General features: G+C 47.9%; 1 protein-coding gene across 2 annotated transcripts in view; it reads right to left on the reverse strand.

Moving 5' to 3' along the window:
- SLC35F3 (solute carrier family 35 member F3) overlaps nt 1-25,235 on the reverse strand; it is a 404,199-nt gene that overhangs the window by 373,563 nt on the left and 5,401 nt on the right. The gene's annotated exons all lie outside the window — the stretch shown is intronic.

Below are 25,235 nucleotides of genomic sequence, written 5' to 3' on the forward strand. Positions count from 1 at the left end.
ACAAAACAAACCAAAGGCATAAGCAGCGATAGATACGTTTAGTATATTGACTCGGTGATCTTTTCACGGATATACGCAGCTGTCACAACTCGTCAAACTGTACACATTACGTGTGTGTGTGTGTGTGTGTGTGTGTGTGTGTGTGTGTGTGTCAACTAGGCCTCCTTAAAGCTGTCAAAAAAAAACAATCTAGACGCCAAGGTTATGATTTGCCACCCCGCAATCAAAACAACTTCCATGCAATTTACAAAGGAACCTCCCTGAAAGGGGTTCTAAAAATAGCCTGAGCAACAGCATCACTAGTACAATTAGGGATGGATATCAACTTGACCGCTGCCGTAGCTGTAATAATCATTTGGTGCCCAACTTGTGGTGTAATTGGTTTTTTAAAACCCACAAAGCTTCAGTTAATTGATTACTTTATTCCACAAATATGTTGTGAGCACAGACCATGTGTCAAGTACAAATGTTCTGGATCTCAGGGTGCGAAAATGCGTAGCACAATGACCCCTCCCTTTCTGCACGTTCCTGTCCCGGGGTTGGTCTAATGGGGGAGAGTCCCGTATCACACCCCTCACCTCTTCCCAGCCAATTGAGTTACGAGCCTTTAAATCCATACATTTACTCCAGTAACAAAGTTCTGATGCAAGATCACAACGGCTCAGATAAAATGGGTTTCTAGAAGAAAAAGTCCTAGTGTGCTGTGAAGAATAAATGAAATATCAGGAGGATCACGAGGGGCAGAAATACCATAGTTACCAAAATGAGAGGAAGGCATGCTCACGGGGACTCAGGAGCTCAGCTGCAACCATATAAGGTGCACGGAAAGAGAACAGTTCATTTCCCTAAGTGTTCCAACTGCCTACGCTAAATCGCGAGCACAATGCGGCAGCTAGTCAAAGGATTCTTAGTGGTGGCAAGTGGAGAAAAATAATGAAAGATAAGCTGGTGGCCCATCCAGTTCATAGGGAAGTAGGCACGTGTTGGAAATCAGCATACACCTTCTGGAAGGCATTTTGTGGCGAGAGTATCTTCTCGGTAATACTAATGTGCATTCCCTTCGGCCCAGCGACTGCATTTCCCAGTAGCGATCCCACAGAAAGTCCAAAGACTAATCTACAAGATTGCTGCGCAAGGATGGTTACTGTGAAAGCTTTAATAATACTAAAAACTGGAACAAAACGAATCGTCCCGCAACGGGGAGAGGCTCAAATGCGTGACAGCTCATTGCCAACAGGGGACACCTACCTCTCAGGTAGGAGGTGAGGTCTGATTTAGTCAAGATCACATCTGATTACTACTTCCTCAGGGGACTATCAAACAAAGGAGCTGGCTCAGGCTCGATGATCTGCCTCTGAATGGGAGGCTCGGGCCCTGTGGGGTCAAGTCAGCGCACTGTGCAAGTCTACGGGGGGGCCGAGACCTCCTAAGGGGCCAGCGAACAGAGCAGAACCACAGACATCATACTTCATTCCTGTTTTCTTTGCCTGCACCTCTGTATCTCTTTGCCTTTTTCTGCGTCTCCTTCTCCCAAGGCCCAAAGAGTTAAATGGAAAACGAAATTCAGTATTCGTACACCGCCATTTCACCGCATGCCTGGCATCGAAAGATACAACATCACGTATACGTGTCTTACTAAGTGAAAAAAAAAGCCAGCTGCAGAACAGTGTACAAACTATGATCCCCTTGTAGCAAAAAAATATAGGTGTGAATGTATGTGTTTGCAGGTGAATGCCTATCATAGATTGGTTAGGCTTAACCCAACCCATAAACAGTGGTTATCTCTAGGCAGTAGTTTCTCTAGGCAGAAAGTTGAGCAGAAGTAATTATTTTATGTTATCTCCCAGGGCCACGGCTTCAATCTCATAACAAAGTCTGACAATTAAAATGTTTTTTAATAAAAAGGTGGGGGAGGAGGGGGCACTGTGACCTTAGACCTTTGAGCTTTTGATGGTCTCCACAGCTTCCCGGCTCCCTCCTCCTCGGAGTTGATCACGCTCTCCCCAGGTTCAGAGAGCATTCGGTCCCAAGAGCTTAGCTGAAGTGAGCCCTTCTTCTAAACAGGATTCCTGCTGCTTTCTGTAAGAGGCTCACTTATGGGAGAACCCAGAAGCGTCAGGGGCAGGAGCTGAGCAACGACTGTGATCACGGCGCTGTGACACCTCTCAGCTGCGGGGAGGACGCTCCCCACGTCTCTGAGACTCACACCCTTCTTTATTCCGTGGGAAGAAGACATCTCTAACACAAGCTGAGGCTTCACCTCTTCTCTGCATCAGGGATTCACAAAGTTCCCACCAATGCTTAATTACATCCGTGTCTAAGCCAATTAGACAGGAAGTAGTACTTATTTATTTAGCCTGATGCTCTAAGCACCAGCTACCGCTCTTAGATCCCAGCAAGCTGAAAGAAACGGAGGCATCAGAACAGGGAACGGGAGGAAGAGATATGCTTGCCGTTCCAAATTCTACCGCGGACAGTGGAGAGTGCAGCACGCTCAGAAAGCCAACAATCCACTAACAGAACAAAAGGATGCTTTTTATTCATCTTCCTTAACTGCTGCTGCATTTGAGGTCATTCACCAGTCCTGCTCTATCACTTTTTCCTTTCCTTGTTTCTGTGACCTTATTTTTTTTTTGTCCTTCCTGTGTCTTTCCGACTCTCTTCCATTTTCCTATGCTAGCTCCTTTACGTCCATATGTCTGTCTGTCCATCCATTTCTTAGTCCAATTTTCTTGTTGTTGAAGACACCTTCCTTACGTACGATAACCCTTTTGGTTGTTTCCAGCATCTATCCCCTCTCACTACTGATGTCCTGAAGTCCATTTGGGGGCAAATTCCCATTGCGTATAATCCTGCCAGAACATTCTGAGCCTGCCTCTTACTGCAGCTTCTCACCACCGCAGCCAGGGACAGAAGACTCTTCAACACCCTACCTCCTGGTACAGTCAGGGGAACCACGTGACCCAGACTGAGCCAATCATCTGCCTGTAAATCTTGAGCAAGCAAAGACAGAGGAACCAAGTGGAGACCAGGCTGGTCAGGAGCAGGCCGCCTTCTTAGGCATGGACTTTGCTGTGGTCGCCGCTTCCTAGCATGTGGACCCCCAACGTCATGTCCGTTTCTCAGGCCTGGTCATTTGCTCTCCCACAGTGCATACGGGTCTTCAGTTGCTCTTTAAAAATTACCATTTTGCACATGATTAATAGATGGGCTAGCTGTTACTTGTGAACAAGAAGCCCAACTAATCGATGGGAGCCACGGCATTGATTCGTGGCTTCATTTATCGCCTGTCACCTGTACTTTGATAAGGGCAGTCAACCCGAACCTCTCTCCTGAATTCTGGAAACCATCTCCAACTAATTAATGGATGCTACTATCTGGAGATGAGCCAGTGGCCACGTCACAAATGTGACCACCCTCCCCTCCTCACTCCCCTCGTGCACTCACTGTATGCCATCATCAACTTCTAACACCACCGCTTCTACCCCTAGCTGTCCCCAGCCCATCGCACCTTCTGCATGCCCGCTCACCGGGCCTCAGTCGTCACCTGTTTCTTCCTGCCTCAATCACAGCATTTGGCCTCCTGGCCAGACACGGGGTTCAGTCCAGCCTCCATCCTGTTGCAGAGTTTTTCCAAAATGAAAGATCCCTTCCCTTCTCCAAACACTTCCAAAGCTCTCTGCCTCCATGACGGAATCTCAAACTTGCTTTTCCAAGGCATCACGTGACTCCAGCAGGGCACTTGGGTGGGAATATAAAATAACTGATGTCTTCCAGTTCATAGAAAAAGCCTTCACTTTGAGAATACTGGGCAAGCATACACAGAGAGTTGATCAGACCCGCTGGGATTATCTTTACTGCTAATTTGACAGGAGCACAGACCTACAGACAGACGGCCTTAATTTTCTACTTATATATATATTTTTTAATCAGAGAGGTATATCACATCTTGAATTTTAAACAGAATGGACGTCCCAAACCATCTTCATCCATTGGTTTGCATCAGCTACTTTCTGCATCCCAGTAAGAGCTTTGCTCAAAGGCACCACCTTCTAAAACGCCCCCAGCTCCTTTTCTAAGGCTGGGTCCCCACACAAGTGGCATTCAAATTCATATAAGGCTCTTTCCTGCCGCTCACTATATTAAAGTGGGATTTTTTAGGTTTCCCCTTTCTGCAAAACTTGGGAGGGGGGTTAGTGTCTTGTTTCGATGGAGGGAAGGTATCTGGGGCCAAATGCTGTAAACCACTGGACTCGTGGGGGGAGGCAGTTCGAGAAGGGGTAGAGACTGCTAACTGCTAAGTGGCAGGGTCTGCAAGAAGACAGCGGCACTGGATGGGGCTCAAGAGGAAAAGCACCAAACGCTCACGCACCTCCTCCTCTCTTGTTCTGAGACGTGGGTTTTTCATAATGACAGGCATGGACCACGAGACATTCGGCAAAGATACTATGATACGGACGGGACGGTGATCTATAAAAACCTAACCAGTAAAAAAGTTTACACCTTTGACCTGAGATAGAGATGTCACTTTGCTTCCCTTTTATATACAATTATCTAAAGATCAAAAATGGTTCCGGAAACAGGTGTCTCTGTCTTTACTACACTAACCTGGGGCCCGGGGACGAGTATTACTTAAGACCTTGCCTCTTGGTAAGTTGGTACCATTTGCCAACACCAAAAACAAATACGTAATTAATATTAACTTAAAAGTTAAAACCAAGTACTGATTTGCCTTAGTATGGGGAAAGATTCAAAAGAATTGTTATTCTACCCAAACAACAAGAAAGAGCTGGATGATCTAAACACTTAAAATATTTATTGAGCCCCTCCGAGAGCGGAGGTCACAGGGCAGACGTGTAAACGGAATTCCGAAGAGCGACGAGTGCCTGGGAGTTGAGATGAAGCACACCATCTGTCTCACCTTTAGCAGAGCATGGAAGAAAGAGGAGGTTTCCAGAGCAGTGGGCAAGAAGAAATCAGTCACATTTTTAATGAATTGTTAGAGGCAAAGTGCACCCTAGTGTATCAATTTGCAAGAGCTAAGAGTCTCCGACGCAAAGGGAGTTTGCACCCAGTCCCAAGCTCTTTTCCCTGAGTCCTCCCCCACTAGCTCACTAGAAGGATCCGGGGCATGGCCAGAGATGTCAAGAGCCGTTCAGGGTGGCACAGACTTGTGGCAGGTGATGGGGCTGCTGGGAGATAGGCATGGTGCCCTGTCCACTTCCCCAAACCTGCTCTCTTCCTAAGCAAAAGCCTTCAGCCACTGCGCAGCAAACTCTCGTACTCCAGGGCCAAGGGAAAAGATCTACTGCTTCTGGGGTAGGAGTAGGAGCAAAGACAGCTCACTCTGCGGGTGAAACAGAAAATCCTCTTGCCCCCCGGGATACAGGTAAAGATCCGTTGCTGTTGAGGGAGGGTTAAAGTGGAAGACCCAAGAAAACCCAAACTCAGCTAGACTGACTCAACCTCCCACATTAATGGCCTGGTACAAAACGATGTGTGCCCGTGGGCACCAATAATACGTACCAGTCTATTGTGTCCATGTGCATGCAACATCCAGTGGCCAATCAAATATTATGGGACACACAATAAAGCAAGTCAAGAAACCCACCCATTGTCAAGAAATGAAACCATCAAGAGAATCATATACAAAGACTACCGGACATTGGTTCTCTAAGGACAGGAACTTTAGGGGCGTCTGGGTGACCCAGTTAAGTGTCCGACTCTTGATATCATGATCTCACGGTTGTAAGATGGAGCCCAGTGTCGGGCTCTGCACAGAACTCGGGACCTACTTGGGATTCCCTCTCTCCCTCTCTCTCTGCCCCTCCCCTGCTTGTGCACATGCACACTCTCTCTCAAAACAAAATTAAAAAAAAAAACCCTCAAGGACAGGAACTTTAAAATAACTATGATGAAATGTTAAGGATCTAATAAACAGGCGGACAACCACACATAAACAGATACGAGCACTACAGCACAGAGATCTGTCTGGAAGACAGTTCTTTCAAAGGGGCATTACAATTATAAAGTAAACCCAGTTTTTCTAAGAAGTTTTCTAAAAACCCAGTTTTTCTAAGAAGCACGATGTGATCCCGTTTTTGACACGATGCCCACATTAGAATGCATGAAAGATACCTTGATCATTGCAACAAAATACCTGTGCAGACACAGTTTCCTTATCAAGGGCAGGACACAGCTAGATTTTCATTGAAACAGCTTTTGCCTCTATAGGAAGCTATAGGAATGAAAGCCTATGGCTTTTTTTTTTTTTATCATTTTAAAATTAAGTACGCAGAGCTCCTATATGGGTGTCAAAAATAAACAGCCTACACGCCCATCATATTCTATTTCGTGATCTGGATACAGGAAACATGAATATATCCGTTTTGTAAAAGTCCATCAAATTGCACGTTTACGACTTATATTCATTCCTTATTGTGGATATTTTACTTCAAGGAGAATGTATTTTTAAAATAGCTCATTAAAATATTTCTAGTAAAAATTTATTTTTTTCTTGTCTAATGCTACTTTTCTCTTAAGGCAAATTAAATGCATCTGAGCTATACAATCCAACAGTACAACCCATTTAGCTGCATAGTTATTCTCAGGGAAATGATTTGGATTAGGTAAGGCGGTTTGTGAAGACCTTTTGTAGGAGTAAGGAACTCAAGCGCATAGAAAAGATCTACTAGCGAATGTAACGGAAACACCAACATCAAAAAGGTCTTGGAAAATGGGGAATAGGAAGCCCCGTTCCCTGGGGAATTTGTTTGTCTCTGAAACCTCACTTAGGGAAGCTCACATGGGCAGAAACCACTTTTTTTTTTAATGTTTACTTATTTTTGAGACAGAGATAGAGCATGAGCAGGGGAGGGGCAGAGAGAGAGGGAGACACAGAATCCGAAGCAGGCTCCAGGCTCCGAGCTGTCAGCCCAGAGCCCGATGCGGGGCTCGAACTCACGGGCTGTGGGATCATGACCTGAGCTGAAGTCGGACGCTTAAACGACTGAGCCACCCAGGCGCCCCGATGGCCTCTCTTTTTTTAATGTGTATTTATTTTTGAGAGAGAGAGAGATAGAGCACAAGCGGGGAGGGGCAGAGAGAGAGGGGGACACAGAATCCGAAGCAGGCTCCAGGCTACCAGCTGTCAGCACAGAGCCCGACGCGGGGCTCGAACTCACGAACCGCGAGATCATGACCTGAGCCGAAGTCAGACGCTTAACCAACTGACCCACCCAAGTGCCCCTGGGCAGAGGCCACTTTTAATGTGAGAGATAACGCATGCATCCGTTTTATCACCTGGACATATCTGAACTCACTTGGATGAAGAGCCGACGCCGTGCACCAATCTTCTTGGAAGCACTCCAAGAACACAGACACCTGACACAATCGCGCTCCAGCTGGACACAGCGTGTCACGCCCAACCCCAGGCCCTTTGTTCCGGAAAGCAGCGAATCGTTATCAAAGCCAGAGATGATCTCTACGTGCTTTGGAAACGCAGTCGGACCCCACCCTGCCCAGGACTCGGACACCATTTGGTCCAGTCTGGCCCCTGCTTTCTGCAGGTCCTAACTCTTTAGTCCCGCTTCCAGCCCCCAACGTGGTGTCTCCAGTGCTAGAATCTGCAGACCAGAAGGCTCACAGCCCCTACGTGCAGAAAACAAATCCTTCGTTCTACCCCCATTATATTAAAAGTATGGTTCTGGAGCCCCTGGGTGGCTCAGTCGGTAAGCGTCCGACTTCAGCTCAGGTCATGATCTCACGTTTGTGAGTTCGAGCCTTGCGTCGGGCTCTGTGCTGACAGCTCGGAGCCTGGAGCCTGCTTCCGATTCTGTGTCTCCCTCTCTCTCTCTGCTCCTCCCCCGCTCGCACTCTGTCTCTCTCTCAAAAATAAATAAACCTTAAAAAAAAATTTTTTTTAAAGTATGGTTCTAAGGACTAAATTTACTTTGTTTTCTAATTTAAATTTACAAGCTGGTGGACTGCAAGTTTTCAAATGAACATCCACTTTGCACCTGCAATTATCTGAACTGAAAGTCACGGAGAGGATGGTGTTCAAAATCATAGCCAGCAGTAAGTTGGCTGGATTATCTGGAGTCAGTAAAAGCATGGGAATTTAAGCAAGGAGAGACCCTCCAACCTTATAGTTTGGACTACTGTCTTCATAAAAACTCACAATTAACGGAAACAAAACTTCTAAGTGAGCCAACTATGCTTTACCTTTCTCCTACCTCCTTTGTTATCTTCTGGGAGAAAACTGGGAAGTAGGAAAATAATGGTACAGAGAGAGGGTAATACACAAAGCCCCGGTTATTTTCACCATGGCCTTAGTGTCCTTGTCATTACAGAGCCAAAACCTGTGGTCTTCTCTGAGCATATGCTTGTTCAGAAATCCCAGCGCCCTAAAGCAGGATGTCCATAGATGAGTTGAATCTGCAGCATTCCTACAGACAGGGGAAACGCGATGTGCGTCTATTTACAAACATCAAACTGCGCAAAACAAACGGGCTATGTTTAAAAGTGACCCTGCTGTTCAGGGCTTCAATGGAACAACAATGACAAGGACAACAAAAGAACCACAGCCACAGGTCCTACGGGGGTCACCATCCTCCATAAACAGCCTGATTTGCCCAGTGACCCGTATCTCTATACGGAGGAATCCCCATCCCCAACAACCACCTTTTACAAAAAGATTTTTCAGGTGAGGTATACACAATACGGCAAAGCACCCGACAACTTTTTACATACACACGCCCCCTCTTACATACACACAGCCTGCCGTCCAGACTACCATCCAGAACATTATCACCATACCAGAAAGACGGCTCCCTCATAGCCCCTTCCCAGGCCCCACACCCTACATGTAACCACTCTTCTGGCTTTTAGCACCACAGACTAGTTGTGCCAATCCGTGACCTTTAGATGGATGGAATCACAGAGTACGTCGGAGGGCATTCTCTCTTGCAAAGCTCACAGACTTCAGCAGGACCCTGAGAACCACGCACAAGCACTGCGGTACTGTGAATGGATGGTTCGCCACTCCCCATGCCAGCCCTCTAACATCTGGAGTTTGCTGGGGGCGGGGTGGGGGGGAAGCTTTAATACCTCTTTATGCTGAGAAAGAAAACCAAAAGTCCAACCGTGGCTAGCTTTGCCCAAAGACAGCAAAGTTACGACCTGCTGTGACAGCAGACAGGAATGGCTGAGTCCCTCCCCACGTGACACTTGAGAAGATGCTTCCGGGGACAGCTCTGTGCGTCGGAACCTGCGTGAGATAAAGCTCTCCACGTCTGGGGGTGCGAGGCACTCCCCTTGTCAACCGTTCTCAAAGGGGCAACTCCCAAAAGCCGGTCCCGTCAACAGCCTTTCAAACTTTCCCCGCTTCTACTCTTACCCTCCCTTCCAAGAACAGCTGCAGGCCAGAGTTAGTCTATGGAAACCACGTCCACAGAGCTCCTCGCCACAAAGACCCACTGAGCTCTCAGGTGGCTGCAACGATGGCACAATTTCTTTTTCAAGGAACGTATTCAAAGCCCCATAACCATCTTATGGCAACAACAGAACCAGGGTCGAGTCTCCAGGGTGCTCCCTCTGCTCCCTCAAAGATGTAACCTGAAGACAGGTGCTCCTGGGGCTCAGAAGCAGTCCTTAGATTCTTTAAGGATTTCACTGGAAATCCAGATTGCTGTTTCTCTTCTTTTCAGGGTTTAGAAATGCAAACACTAAGTTGGCCGTGTTTTAGCGTTCAACAGAATTAATCAGGGAAGATTTAGTCAGGATATTTTTGGTCAGTGGAGTCAAAGATATAAGGGGAAAAGAGTGGCGGAATCAAAAAAGAAACTCGTTAATCCGTGCGTTTCCCTCTCCAGTGACTCAGAAGCAGAGAATCAAGTTGCAGGCTCTGCCGACTACATATGGCAGAGGTGGTTTGACCGGGCTAATTTTCTAGGTAGGACACAAGTTCGGCTAGCCTCCTAATTTTTCTTTTTACCTCTAAACATTCATTCGCAGAGTAGAGGATTTCCTCGGATGTCGCAGGTAAATCTTAGACTCGTTAAAATGTCATGTTGCTAGGGATTCGGGAGGTAATCTAGCCAAATGCCTTCATTGCACACAAAAGGTGAGGGATGGCCAGGCCGGGTGAGGGACCTGGTCAATAATAACCCAGTTAGGAAATAGCCGAGCCAAGACCAAAATTCAGGTACAGGCTTCTGCCTGATTCGGTTTCTCTACCCTTGTTGATCGATCGCTTTATCGGCCTATTCTCCGCCACTTTCGGTACATGAGGATGAAGGCAAAGTGCTGGTGAGGCCGGTTCGCATCTAGGGGTTCAATCAGGGAAGGATTTGCTTTTCCATCGGCGTGACTGCTGAGAGCATTCAGTTCCTGGTGGCTGTTGGACTGAGAGCTTCAGTCTTTTGCTGGCTGTTGGCTGGGTACCTCCCTTGACTATAAAAAGCCACCCACAGCTCTTTGCCACATGGGCCTCCCAACATGACCACTGTTTCACTGAGGCGGACGAGGGACAGAGCAGATCTCGAGTGAGTGTTCTGTCTACTGCAGCCCTGAACCTCCACTCCTGGGCGTATAGCTCACAGACGTGAGCGCTGATATTCATCTGGGGTAACTACAAAACATTCGCAGCCGCTTTACAAAGTAGCTGTCGTCTCTCCTCCTCTGGGTTTAGCACCTCCCACACATGATTCTCGCGAGAACAGTCTGAAATTCAAACCCCACTCCTGCCTTCCTGCTGCTCGATACCCCTTTCTCTGACCTTGCATATACTTTATTCTGAAACCAATCAATCATTTCCACTCCCAGCGTGGTAAATACTTCCTCTTTCACACAGTGTGGCGTCTGTGCTTTTTTTTTTTTTTTAACATTTATTTATGTTTGAGAGACAGAGAGAGACAGAGCATGAGCAGGGAAGGAGTAGAGAGAGAGGGAGACACAGAATCAGAAGGAGGCTCCAGGCTCTGAGCTGTCAGCACAGAGCCCAACGTGGGGCTCGAACCCACAGACCGAGAGATCATGACCAAAGCCAAAGTTGGCTGCTTAACCGACAGAGCCCCCCCGGTGCCCCAATATCTTTCCCTCTTTCAACAAAGGAACCCTCACAACTCATCAGACTGCCTCCGATACTCATGTATTTACCTTGAGGCAAAAGTCGTATTATCCCTGTGTGGTCTGTTCATTATTCTGTGCCTTCATTTCTCTATCCACAAACAGCGATAACAATGCCCTCCTAGGGGCCCCCTGAGGGGAACTCTGCCAGGAATAGCAAATGGCAACTCTTCATCGTCTATAGCGTGCCTGCTGAGTGATGGAAACCAGGCAACTCTCTTTCTCTCCTGCCACCACAGTGCCCTTCTCCAGGTAGTAGTTGATAGAGCAATTTTGGGGGGACCATCTCTCAAAAACAAATGGCCTTCCCTCTATGGCCTCACCCTAATCCCTGGGAGCCAAGAGGAAAGACAGAGTTGGTCAGGAGAGATGTACGATACAACAGGAGATGAGATGCCGGAGTTCTGGAGACACAGCACTGGAACACAGTCTATACTGCAGGCCAACTGATCCATCGAAAACAGCCTGTTTCGCAGACTCTGATGCAAATTCAAGCACATTTTTATTTCACAGGGTACAAAGTTAAAAGCATTTAGAGACATGGGCTAGAAATCTAAGTCTCTGAAAAAAACAGGTGTCCTTCAACAAAAGAACCCTGGAAGCTGAGACATGTGCCACGTGGCAAAGAGCATGTCTTTTTTTTTTTTTTTTTTTTTAATTAAACACCACTTAAGGTCTGACCGACATACGTAAGGCTGTACGTATTTAACATATACAACCTGAGGAGTGTGGAGATGGGTACACACCCACAAAACCATCACCACATTCCTGTCAAATTTGTCCGGGCGATGAGCAGGTCTGAGGGACGGGGACATGGCCGGAGGTGGTGAAGGGAAATCAAGGCAAACGCAGCCTCAGTGCCTCACTCCATTCGGGCTGCCATGATGGACTCCCACGAGTGGCCTAAAAATAACACAAATGTTATCTCTCACCGTCCAGAGGCCGGGAGTCTGAGAGCAGGTGCCAAAGTGGCTGGGATCTGGTGAGAGACCTTTTCTGCGTTGGAATCTGCCAACCTCGCGTATCCTCACATGGTACAAAGAGAGCCAGCTGACTCTCTGCTCTCTTCTTAAAAAGGCACTAATCCCATTCGTGAGGCCCCCCACTTCGTGAACTCACCACCTTCCAGCGGCCCCACCTCTCCCTACACGATCACACCGGGGGGCTAGGATTTCCACCTGCGAACCGGGTGGGGGACACGAACGGTTAGACCACAACGCTTAGGCTGGGTCCCACCTGGAAGGTGGCACTGAATATGCTGAGTGTGGCCGGAAGCCAGCTCTATGCTGCCCTGAAGTGAAGAACCTCCAGCCTCCACCTCCAGCCTCCCTGAGACAACCTGTCAAATTTCACACGCTCCTCCCTACTTCGTGGCCAAATTCTGACGTGATTAACTCTAAACCAACTCATTTAGACCTGACCTATGCTATGCCATTGGTTGGAACGATGGCATTTTTTATTTTGAAAATGTTTGCATTTGGGGCGCCTGGGTGGCGCAGTCGGTTAAGCGTCCGACTTCAGCCAGGTCACAATCTCGCGGTCCGTGAGTTCGAGCCCCGCGTCGGGCTCTGGGCTGATGGCTCGGAGCCTGGAGCCTGTTTCCGATTCTGTGTCTCCCTCTGTCTCTGCCCCTCCCCCGCTCATGCTCTGTCTCTCTCTGTCCCAAAAATAAATAAACATTGAAAAAAAAAATTAAAAAAAAAAAAAAAAAGAAAAGAAAATGTTTGCATTGATCGGAAGGTTGGGAAGACAGTCCAATGAATACACATGGATCTATTATTCCGATTCACCAAATATTAAAATTTTTGCCCCATTTTGTTCACCTGTCATCACACCTACCTGTCCATCCTTGTTTTTGTTGAACTACGTGAAAGTAGTTTACAGACTAAAAGTACATTACAGACATAATGACACTTTATGCCTAAATACTGTTATCTCTGAAGATTCAGGACATTTTCCTATATAACCACATGAATATTGTTAAGCCCAAGAAAAATAACAGTATTCCACAAAATAATTTAATAAACAGAAGACCTTCAAATTTCCCTGACTGCCTCTAAAATCTTTTATAATTATGCGTGGTACTGTAACATATAACAAGAAATATACACCAAACCAAAAAACAGATTCTTAACTACACAGAACTGATGGTCACCAGAGAGCAAGGGATGGGGAGGGGAGAAATGGGGAAATGGATAAACGGGTTAAGAGTACCCTTAATCGTGATGGGCACTGAGTAACGTACAGAACTGTGGATCACTATACTGTCCATCAAAAACTCACACTGTATGTTAACTATACTGGAATTATAAAAAATTTTTTTAAAAAAGATGACCTATATTTGGTTTTCATTGCCATTTCTGGCACAGAGCTCCTAAGACCCTTGGAATTTCCTACGTGATAAGAGCAACAAAGGTGAAATGAGTCTCTTCTGTGGTTCATTCCTAAGTAGCCCTTTTCAGCTGAGTTTATAGTCATGAGGTGACTTCTGGAACTTCTGAGGATGGGGGCTGGCTGCCAGGGGAACCCACCCTGTGAAAAGAGGGTTGGATCTTTCAGGGGCACCTGGGTGGCTCAGTCAGTTGAGTGCCTGACTCCTGATTTTGGCGCAGGCCATAATCTCATAGTTTGTGAGTTCGAGCCCCACATCGTGCTCTGCATGGACAGTGTGGGGCCTGCTTGAGATTCTCTCTCTCCTTCTGTCTTCGGCCCTCCCTTGCTCACACTCACATGCTCTCTTTCTCTCCCTTTCAAAATAAACAAATAAACTTTAAAAAAAAAAAAAAAAAAGAGGGTTGGAACTTTCAGTCCCACCCCCTGACCTCCAGAGAAGGGAAAGGGGATGGAGGGTGAATCAAGCACCAATGGCCAATGATTTAATCAACTCTGCCTATGTCATGGGGCCTCCATACAAACCCAAGAGGAGGGAGCTGGAGCTTGGAGAGCCTCCAGGCGGGCAGACACGGAGACGTGCTGGGAGGGTGGTGCCCCCAGAGAGGGCACGGAAGCTCCACGCCCCTTCCCACAATACCTTGCCCTGTGCATCTTCCCCTCAGGGCTGTTAAGTTACATCCTCCTATGACACACTGATAATCTAATAAGTCAACTATTTTCCTGAGTTCTATGAGCCACTCTAGCCAATGACTCAAACCCAAGGAGGGAGCTGTGGGAACCTCCAAATTCCAGCCAGTAGATCAGAAGCACCAGTAATAAGGGGATTTGTCGGAGATGGGGGTGGTCTCGTAGAACTGAGTCTTTAGCCTGTGGGGCCTGACGCCGCCTCCACGTACATAATAACATCAGCATCGAGTTAAACCTCAAGACACCCAGCTGGTGCTGCAGGAGTGTTTGGCGTGGAAAAAAATCACATAGTTGGTGACCGGAAATGTCAAAAGTAAAGTACTCTCCCTAGAGTCGTGTGTATAGCACAAAGGAAAATGGTTCTGTGATTTTTCTTTAGACTATGTTTCTCCCAAAGCAATCCAGACACCTCTAGATAGAAAGTAAGGCGGTCCCAGTGTAGTGTGCTGGCCTTGAGACAAGAGATCACCAGAGCATCATCATTATCTTGTCACCTCCCAGCTTCCTATTAGATATGAGGTGGCCAAGATCCTCAGTCGCCTAAGTCACATCCCTCACCTACAGGAGCCGCGTCAACCTAAAAGCAGTAGAGAAATCTAGAACCCTAGGCACTGATCCGAGTAACTCTAGGCCACGTGCTGACCATCAGGGATCATCAGTTCCCAGGACACACGGCCTTCGGCCGGTGCTCAGACCCCACGTGCTCAGCATAAAGAAAAGGCGGGGATCGAGCAACAAGGCAAGCGAGAGAGGCAGAAGTGAGCGCACAATGTCCTCCAACAACCTGTGTCCTACATTTTAGCTCAACCACCTCCCCGAGTCTTAGATTCATCCACACAAGAGGAAGTGGCTCCAGGACCTGAACGCAAAAAAACTGCTGTCCAGACTCCAGATCCTAACTTGCGTTCTCGACATTATGGAAAGTAACGGTCGCAGTCACCAGGACGGCCTTCAGAAACAGCACTCCCTTCACAGCTATATGAACTGGATGGTGTCGGGACTCTTCAGCTAAACAGCCAGGAGAAGAAGCCGGAGAAGTGGATTTCTACGGACGTGGGAATTTCCTCCTTTAGGCACCGGAAAGAAGTGTTCTTTCAGACAGAATGCACAGCAGCGCGGGAACGCAATCCCAGCTCTTCTGAATTCCAGGCCACTATATTCCTGCTAGGCCCCTAGTCAGAGGAAGAAGAACGGCCCGTGTCTCAGGCCAGCTTCCTTTAGCACCGGAAAGAACCAGAATGTCCGAAGCATAAAACATTAGGGGGGAAATGTGCCGGCTTTGGGGCCTAATCTCAATAACCCAGTCAAAAATCCTTGTTGTTGCAGGATTTCAAGAAAGAGGGGAAAAAATGTTTAATGGCTGGGACACATTAAATACATGAATTAGAACTCTGATTACGGCCGCAGAGCTCACAATTCCAAAGGAACAGAAAAAGAAGTTCGCTGTGGCTCAGGACCTTCCCGTTGCTGATTATGGTGCCCTATGATAAAATATACAATACCATGTACGCAGTACAGATCTTAGCGTAAGGCTGCTCAATGTTGATCCCACATACCCCAAGGTATTTCGCTAGCAAAACACCAGAGAAACATGTAGCGCATCTGTGAGATGGCCCCAACACAAGGAATGTGTGGGACTTTACGAATTGTCTTACCTCTCCACTACATAATTTTCTAGAAAACAGTAACTACACCGTGTATGTATGTTTACCTTAGAAGTGAATACATCTGCTGCCCTTTGGAAGCAGTGAACTGTTTGATGTCTGAATGGATGGATGGATGGATGGATGGATGGATGGATGGATGATGGATGGATGGATGGATGGATAAATACACATTCATGGTTGGTTCTATTGTTTGATCTGTTTCCAAATCATTCACAAATAGACCCTTTCATAAAGCAGTGTTTGACATTCTATGCAGTGATTTTCTGAAGGCCCTGCCTGGCCATGGGCTTCTTGAGAGAGAGTATGATGGCGGTGGGGTCTAGTTGCAAAGGGATCCTTCCTCCACCTCCAGCCACCACACTGAAAAGTCCTCAATGACTTTTAGAATTTTTAGAACAAATTCAAACTATGTAACTTTATTCACATGTAACTTTGAGAGCATACCCACTGCATAAAATCACATAAATATACAAAAGATTTTGTATGTTACGTATTTAATCAAACAGAATGCTGACTTAAAAGAGTTTGGATGGATTGGGGCGCCTGGGTGGCTCAGTCGGTTGAGCGTTCGACTTCGGCTCAGGTCATGATCTCACAGTTCGTGGGTTTGAGCCCCGCGTTGGGCTCTGGGCTGACAGCTCAGAGCCTGGAGCCTGCTTTGGATTCCATGTCTCCCTCTCTCCCTCTGCCCCTCTCCGCTCATGCTCTGTCTCTCTCTCTGCCTCTCAAAAATAAAGAAACGTAATAAAAAAAATTTTTTTTAAAAGAGTTTGGATGAATCCTTGAGTTCTGCCACTCTGGATTACAGCATTTAAATGGTCTTCAAAATATTTTATTCTTCTCTGAAAACAAAATGCACAGAGGTGGAGACTTCCGAGTCCTGCCTAGGGTAACGCACAGCGGCATACGCACTTCTCCATGCAAAGTGTTCCTTAAACTCCCACACGCACATGGCACGAGAACACTCCAGAAAACCCAAGTGTTTCACACCAGAATCATAATTATATTCATTTTTTTAAGAGGAGGGCATCTTCATATATGTTCATGGAGTATGAACAGACTCGATTTACGAAAAGAAAAATAAGGAAGCCAAGTCCACGTTCATCAAGAAGCATCTCGCTTCCGACCCTTTCAGAGAAAACTGTGAGGACGTGCCCGAATTTTGATTGCGCCACGTTGTTACAAAGTAGACGGTGAAAAGGGATGAAAGTAATTTCCTGATAGACTCTTATCTAGGCAAGTAAGGTAGAAGACACACAGCAGACTGACAAGGAGAAAATATGAATGTCACAGAAAACATCTGTCAAAAGTTGAAAAGTGCTCTGAGAAATTCACTGAATCTCTCGGTCTCAGGAACCCACGATACACACGCTCTGCCCTTCCATACTGCAAATCACCTGGGAGGGGCAACTCATTCCCTGTGATTTCGAATGCTGTCATAAGTGAAGGCTACCTCAAGCTGCGTAAGGGAAAAGCGTGTGCCCGTGTCCTGGGCACTTGTTCAAGGTCTTGTCACCATCATGAACTGAAAGAATTTACCAGATTCCGAATTGTGCAAAGTTCCCTTCTAGGCTCTGCAATAAGGTAAGGAAACACAACTGGCCTATTACCCTATTGATCGACGCAAACTCACTGCTGAACTAAAAGACATCACATAAGAAAAAAAAAACAACAAACTAAACCAAATCCGCTTCACCCTTACCACAGGGTAAGCAAATAATCCAGCTGGGGTTACTGAGTGCCTGCCTCTTTCTGAATCTTTCCAGTGACGAAGTCTCCATAATCTTTTTGATCTCAGCAGTCAGAACATGATTTCTTATTTCCAATGGGAAATTCTTTGGTATGTATACCCTTGTTTTGCCCTACATGAGCCTGAGCAAAAGTCACTGAGAAATATTATTCAGATGGGGGTCTGCAGCTGTGCAGAACAAAACCAGAAAAAAACAGCTTCTGTTCACTCAACAGGAAGGGGCTGTGGTGTTGCCACAGTGGCATCTCCTGGAGCTCAGAGGACGAGCTGCACGGCGACCTTGACCTTGCAGGGAAAGAGGACCCAGCACGGAGCCCTGAAAACCGCCCCAGGTCCCTCTGGGCTCCTTTGCACACCTGCCTGATTCTTCTGTGCAGACCGGATTTCTCTGGCTCTTGGGCCACACAGAAGCCAGAAGAGCTCCTCCATAGCATTTCCCCCACGTGAAAGACCACCACAAACTAGGTCACAAGCTCCTGATTTTAACGTCGAATTCCAGGAGGGAGATACTAAATATGTGTCAAGAGTCCACGCCAGTCTAACCTGTGGTGCCCAGGAGACAGCTGATGCCAAGTCTGGCTTAAGAGCCTACCTAGAGGGTATGATGCTGGGCACGTAGGGGTGTCATGGCGAGCTGGGAAGACATTCCCCATGGTGTCAGCTCCCATCGTTCTCACCAAGCCATGTCACGGGCCTGTTTTACCTCTCCCTCCCCCAATACTTTATTCTTGCTAGTAGCAAGAATTTTCAAACCCCACTGACCCATTTCTCTTCTCCCCTGGGCTCTGTTCATTTTTTCCGTATCATTTTGAACACGGGCTTGTCGAAACCACACTAAGCGCTCTGATAGGGCACCGGCTAACGTAGCTATAGGAGTGGGATTGCCTGTCAGTGTTTTTAGCTGGGTCAAGGTGAAGACCCAGGAGACGAGCACTGGGAGGCTCAGTTCTTGACGTAGGAAGGCATTCAGAAGTGCTCTGTGCGGGGTAACTCTGGAAGACGCCACAGACACGTAGACGCGTAGCAGCCACGTGTGCATACGTGTGACCTTTCATTAATACGTTTAACAAATGTTTACCGCAATATGTGCCAGAGATGCTCTGCGATCGGGGGATAGAGTCACCCCTGTCCTGTGTGCAGCGAGCCATGCTGAGGACAGGGGACGCGGCCCGGAGCCCCGCCCTCACAGAGCTCTCCGTCTGTAAGTTTCAGCGCCGCACCTGAACCTGCCGTGACAACACACGAGAAGTGACAGCACCGTGCGGCCCCCTGGCAAGGACACCTCACCCGATCTAGATGGTCAGGGAGGCTCCCTGGAAGAAGTGGGTGGCACTCAGCCGGGGAGCTGGCTGGGGAAGGTGACAGGCGTCAGGGCCCCTCCTGATGACACACACCAGACTGAAGAAGCATAAGGGACCAGAGTCGGTTTCTGCTCGCAGACCGACTTCATCCGTTGCGTTTCCTAGCAGCTACGCTCCAGGCAGGCTGAGTCACCTTCTAGAAACAGCGTGTGCGCGTTTCTGTGCGTATACGTGCCTCTGCATGGAAGGCACACCTCCCCTCCATCCACCTCCTGCGGCTCATTCCCCCTCCAGCTTCTGAACTGCACTCACCCCTGCGGGGAGGGGCTCTCCGTGCACCCCCGAGCCAGTCTTCACGGTACGTCGGCCTGGCCTCGGGCTTCCCTCTCCCTCGACTCTGGGAGATCTGGGGGCGAGGACTGTGTCACTCACCCCTAGATCCTGGCACACACCAAGTGCTCAGAAAGTCTGCAGGATGAATCCACAAAAATAAAGGATTGTGTACAGGTGCCAGGCAAAGGGCCGGAAGCCACATATGCATTCCTGCACCTACCCCTCAGGACAACCCTCGGGGAGGAGTGACAGTCTCCCCCATTTTAGAGGCAAGAAAACGGAGGCTCACGGAGGTGACTGACAGTGCTTGCTCCTACAGAGGGATGAAGCTTCCGGGGATCCATTTCGTCTGCGTCTCCTGCCAACGGGAGACCCTGAGGCTGCCCCCACCCCTCACTCAGGGGCTACGCCACGAATGAGCAGCCTTAGCAACACCCAGTAAAACGCTGAACAGAGCACAATGGCTCAACCACATGTGTATTAATTTTTTAAGGCAACTGACCTCAATTTTTCCAGCTGCTCAGGGAAAGGACAAATGTTTACCCCTGGCGTTTTAGATTCGGCACCTTGTAAACAGAACCAGGATCCACTTCGGAAGAATAGGGAGAGATCTCCTTGCCCAGATCTCTTTTAAAACCCGGAGGACTCTGCTCCCTTGGAGGGGAGACTTCACAACCAGACGCAAAAGGGGCACAACCCCCGTCCCCGATCTGAGCCTACTGGGGGTGGGGGGGGCGCTCTGCTTCCCTAGGAGACCACAGTTCTGCATCGTGATTCTTCCGAATCTCAGGAAACCATTTACCAAACTGCAAACATGTATTCACATTCAGGAATAAGACGGGCTGTCTGAGACATCAGGCGATGTGATTTACGCTCTCTGCTCACTCCAGCCTGCCCCTGCCACCTCCAACTTTTTTTTTTTTTCCTTTCAAAATCTTTTCAATCTAGGATTTCATGCGCCCAGCTCCATTCTAGAATAAACGTTTACAACCAAATTATAAATCTCTCACAAGTGGGTCATTTTTGAATTGCTGACCTGACCTTTCCTATTTCGGGAGGCCCGAACAGAAGGTGCTCCCCATGAATTCAATTAGACTATGAGCCGCCGTTCAAGTTATCACTGGCAACGACGTCAGCGACCTGGATGCACAGTCCAGGCGGAAATGGCACAGAGAGTAGAAAAGATGGCCTTTCTCCGCCCACCACTCCCCCTTCCCTCACACGAACCCTCTCCGACATTTTTAACCTGGAGGACACCTTAACACGAGACCGCCTTCTTACCAGGAGTTATTCAGGGCCCTCTTTCTCAGCGTGAACTATAAAACCTTCACCCATAGTTTTCCTCAGTCATCCTCAGGCTCCTGGCGGAACCTCAACTCGCCAACTGCAGGCCGGAGTGGGCTGGACACGGGAGGGTCACCTGGGACTAGCCCACCCTCTGCCCTACAAACGACCGAAAACGAAACCCATCGGCATTGTTTCCAAAACCACCTCATTTTTATCTGAACATCCCAGCACCATGTAATATGAACAAATCTACTCAAGAGACGGCTGTGCCTCATTTTAAGCAATAAACGTGGCCATCCCCGCCCCCAGCCCTGCACCCAAAAGCTACTCCTAAAAAGTTTCTTTACTAGGAAAATGTTCAAGAGTTCACTGTTTGAAACCACCCATTAAGGGGGCGCTTGGGTGGCTCCGTCAGTGAAGCGTCCAACTTCAGCTCCGGTCATGATCTCACATTCCGAGAGTTCGAGCCCCACGTCGGGCTCTGTGCTGACAGCTCGGAGCCTGGAGTCCGCTTCGGATTCTCTGTCTCCTTCTCTCTCTGCACCTCCCCTACTTGCACTTTGTCTGTCTCTCTCTTTCTCTCTCTCTCTCTCTCTCTCTCACACACACACACACACACACACACAAATATTTTAAAAAATTAATAATTAAACAAAAAAAGAAACCACCCATTAGCAAAACCTAAAGTACAACATCCTGTGCACTGTAAACAGTGCACCCATCTCCTAACAGCAGGTGTCTGTCGCCCTGTGCTCCCTGACAAAGGTCCGTCTGGGTACATCTGTGCAGCGAGCCTCCTTTCTCGTCACTAATCTCTGTGCTCTGGAATTTCGTAAACGCTCCCAAGAAGTTTGCTAAATGAGTGAATGTAAATAAGGAGTAAACGAAAGTAAGCATTGAGGATGCTCCTTCATCCAGGATCTCCAAAGGTTGTTACTTCAATCATCTCTGTGCCAAAATGCCACCGGTCCCCACTGCCTCAGACGCCTAGGCCTGACTACCACTCTGCTGATGGCTTCTTCCCGATTTTTGCCCCTGCCCCGGCAAAGTGGTGTCTACACCAGAGAGGTGAGAAAGCAAGGGGGCAGCCCAGGACGTTCCACTTGGTCACTTCTCTCCTGCTGTGACACAAGGTGGGAGGGGAAAGGAAGTCACTGAAAGCAATTATGCTCCTTGTGCTGAATTGAAAAGCACTTTCTAGAAGGTATCAATTTATGGTGAATGGGACAGAATCACGTCAGCTGAGAAAGCAACAGGCTCTTTCAGAAGGATAGAAGTTTATTCTATCCCAAGAGGTGATCCAGGAGGAAGGAAGACAGGAGGTCAGGAATTCAGAGGGCAGGCCTTTCAGGGTCAACAGTAGAGCTCCCTTGGAGGACACATTTCTCATTACATTATAAGGGCTTCCTATCCAAAGGCACACGCCCAGGGGACCTCTGGCATCGTCTGGAAACATTTCTGGCTGTCACGATGCAGGGGATGGAGGGGGAGTGCCAGAGGCCGAGGATGCTGCTAGGCACCCCACGATGGACAGGACAGCCCCCCCCCCCAATAAAGAATTACTCAGTACAAAATGTTGATGGTGCTGAGGTTGAGGAACCCTGGGCTGCACCAAAGCCTGCCATCAGCAATTCCGGTCTAGTCTATGGTTTGGAAAGCCAAGGGCGCAGTTAGGGTGGCAGCACAGGGCAGGAGTGAGGCAATTCCAAACAGACAGGAAGGCAGCATAAAGAATTCGAGGCCCTGAATCACTACAGAGACACATTCGAAGGTTCTCTCCTGGAGGTCAGCATCTCAGGCCGCATTCACTCACTCACTCACTCACCAAACTTTTACTGAGCAACTTCTGTGAACCACCTGCTCTCTGGGCTCTGGATACACTCACCGCCAGGAACCCGAGGAATCACCACAAACACTGCCCAGCGGTTTGGTTCAGAGACATGGAATATGGAATGTGGAATGTGCTCAGAGGACTTTAGCCACTGAGAAGAGGTGCGTGACCCATCCTGACTGCTGGTTTCTTATTTAATTCTCAGCTGACTGTTCCACACACACCATCCCTCTCAGACCCAGGGGCTTTGGGGAGTTTTTAAAAACAATTCCTTATAAAAAGTCCCTCATCTGCCATGAAACGTGTTCATCTCACTGACTGGACAGAAAGTACGAGAGACACCGAGGTGGCTCAGTTGGTTAAGCGACCGAATTCAGCTCAGGTCATGATCTCACAGTTCGTGAATTCGAGCCCCATGTCGGGCTCTGTGCTGACAGCTCGGAGCCTGAAGCCTGCTTCGGATTCTGTGTCTCCCTCTCTCTGCCCCTTCCCTGCTCGCATTCTCTCTCAAAAATATATAAACGTCTGGGGCGCCTGGGTGGCACAGTCGGTTAAGCGTCCGACTTCAGTCAGGTCACGATCTCGCGGTCCGTGAGTTCGAGCCCCGCGTCGGGCTCTGGGCTGATGGCTCAGAGCCTGGAGCCTGTTTCCGATGCTGTGTCTCCCTCTCTCTCTGCCCCTCCCCCATTCATGCTCTGTCTCTGTCCCAAAAATAAATAAACGTTGAAAAAAAATATATATATATATATATATAAACGTTAAAAGAAATTTTTTTTATAAAGAAAATACCGAGCAAGGGTCATTTCTACACTATCTACAATCACCTCACTTATCTTAGCCACCCAAAACAAAGACTAAAAGTGGAGAAGGTAGGAACGAATACCTGGTCATGCCAATCACGTCTGCTGCTACAAAGCTGGCCGGCTAACTCGTTAGTCCCTCTCAAACAGTCAGAAACTCTCAGCGCAGCTCCTTCCAGAAACTCTCAGCGCAGACACAGATGAGCCACCTTGAAAGATGGCAGACAGGTAGCACAGCAATGCCAAGGTGCCCAGGATAAGGCTCACCGCAGCCCAGCTTGTTCCGCACACCGCGAGAATAACATGTATTTTGTGATCATCATGTCTCCCAGTGCGCTGAGAGTGATTATTAACCAAGAAACTGAAGAAATGATCCCAACCTACAGATAAGCCTCTTCATTTTTCTTTCTGCTCAGGATAGAAATAACACACAGCCCAAGGGCTCCCCTAAAACATCTCTGACTATATTAATAAAACATGAGCTTCTCTAAATTTAAACCTAAAATCTAATTAATTCGTCAAAATGTCAGTTGTCACCTAAAGCCTTTTAGGAGAAAGGGACTACCCTGGAATAAAGAGGAAGCTCCACGGCAGTAAAAAGAGTTGAGTGAGCCGAGTGTAGTCACTCCCAGTGATCGCTGTCGCCTTGTTTGTTAATATTACGCCTTCCACAAAGCCTCACGGAGAGGGGATTTAAGAATCCATTCATTCTCCATACGGCCTGCCCCTGTCTTCATTATAAAGTGTGTCTGTACGAAACACAGTCATCACTGCTGTGGCTCCCTGTCTGCCCCCGAAGTCAGGAACCCCGGTGAAAACGTCTACAAAGCACATGGGGCCAGTCACAAATAAAATGACAATGATAAATCTGTGGACGACTTTAGGGGCTAGATGACCCCACAAAGGTTGTTAAATGGCACCACCGTCTTTCTTTATCAAGAAAGCAGAGAACAGAAGAAACAGGAAGTTCCTGATAGGCATTTAGCAAGCAGAAAGAGGAGCTGAGCCTCCTAGTTCTATCATGGTTTCCAATGGGTTTGCAATCTTGTAGCACTGTTTCATCCTATGCCCAGGATTCTCCTGCTGAAAAGAAAACTTGGTCCCTTGTCTTCCTTCTGTGATCCAAAGATAATCTATCAGCTACAATTGTAGTGGCAGAAGCAGGAGACCGCAGGAAACACAGATAACCTTTTAAAGGTTTATGCAGTGTTAAAAGCAATCACCACAGTCCTTCACAAACAAGTAAGGGCATGAAAACAAAACATGAAAATCCTAGGTTTCTGCCTGCAAATAACTTAAAAGTAACCAGCTTATTGCTAGCATACTGCTGACGTTCGGCTTGAGAGTCAAGGGTTTTAGGAGAAAACGAGCCGTATTTTTAGAGCTGAACATGATTAATTTACAGAAGCCTGATTTTTTTTTTCCTAAGGACCAATAAAGTATGTTCCAATTTCAAGCAATGAAAGGGAAAAACATATCTCAGAATCATTAGGCTGTTAGCCTTTACTACAAACGGAATGAAGCAAACTCCTTTCTTGACTGAAGTGGTAAAGGGCAATGTTTCTGCCCGAGGACAGTGATGGGACCGCCTGATCACGGTTCTCAGAGGCATCTGGAGTGGCTTCCAGCCAACTTCTCCCTCCCAGGTGGAAGCCATGCCCACCAAATCGGCCCTGCGCGCACAGCTACTATCCATACAACCGATCCCAGCACTGCCAAAGGTATCAGCTGGGGCCCACTGGCCAAGAAAACTTTCAGCTGCTGCACCTGGCACCAACCACTGATCTCTCGGGGACCAAATGCCATCATCTAGAGTGATCCAGACAGAACCCCTACACCGAGGACGGGTAAAGACCTGAGGCAAAGGGAGCGCAGGGGTCTGAAATGAAGGCCCAAGAATCGTCCTCCAGCATCAGGGCCCAGGAGACAAAGGGAAGAGTGAAAACCCAGGCCCATTAAGTCTGCAGTCTCCGAACCAGCTGAGCCCCACTGGGCGCGGGTACCACTTTGGGATCCGCAGGAGAGCCACACAAGTGCAGGGCACACTGAGTTTCCAAT

Source organism: Felis catus, chromosome D2 (genome assembly GCF_018350175.1).
Source record: "Felis catus isolate Fca126 chromosome D2, F.catus_Fca126_mat1.0, whole genome shotgun sequence".
In the NCBI taxonomy this organism is placed as follows: domain Eukaryota; kingdom Metazoa; phylum Chordata; class Mammalia; order Carnivora; family Felidae; genus Felis; species Felis catus.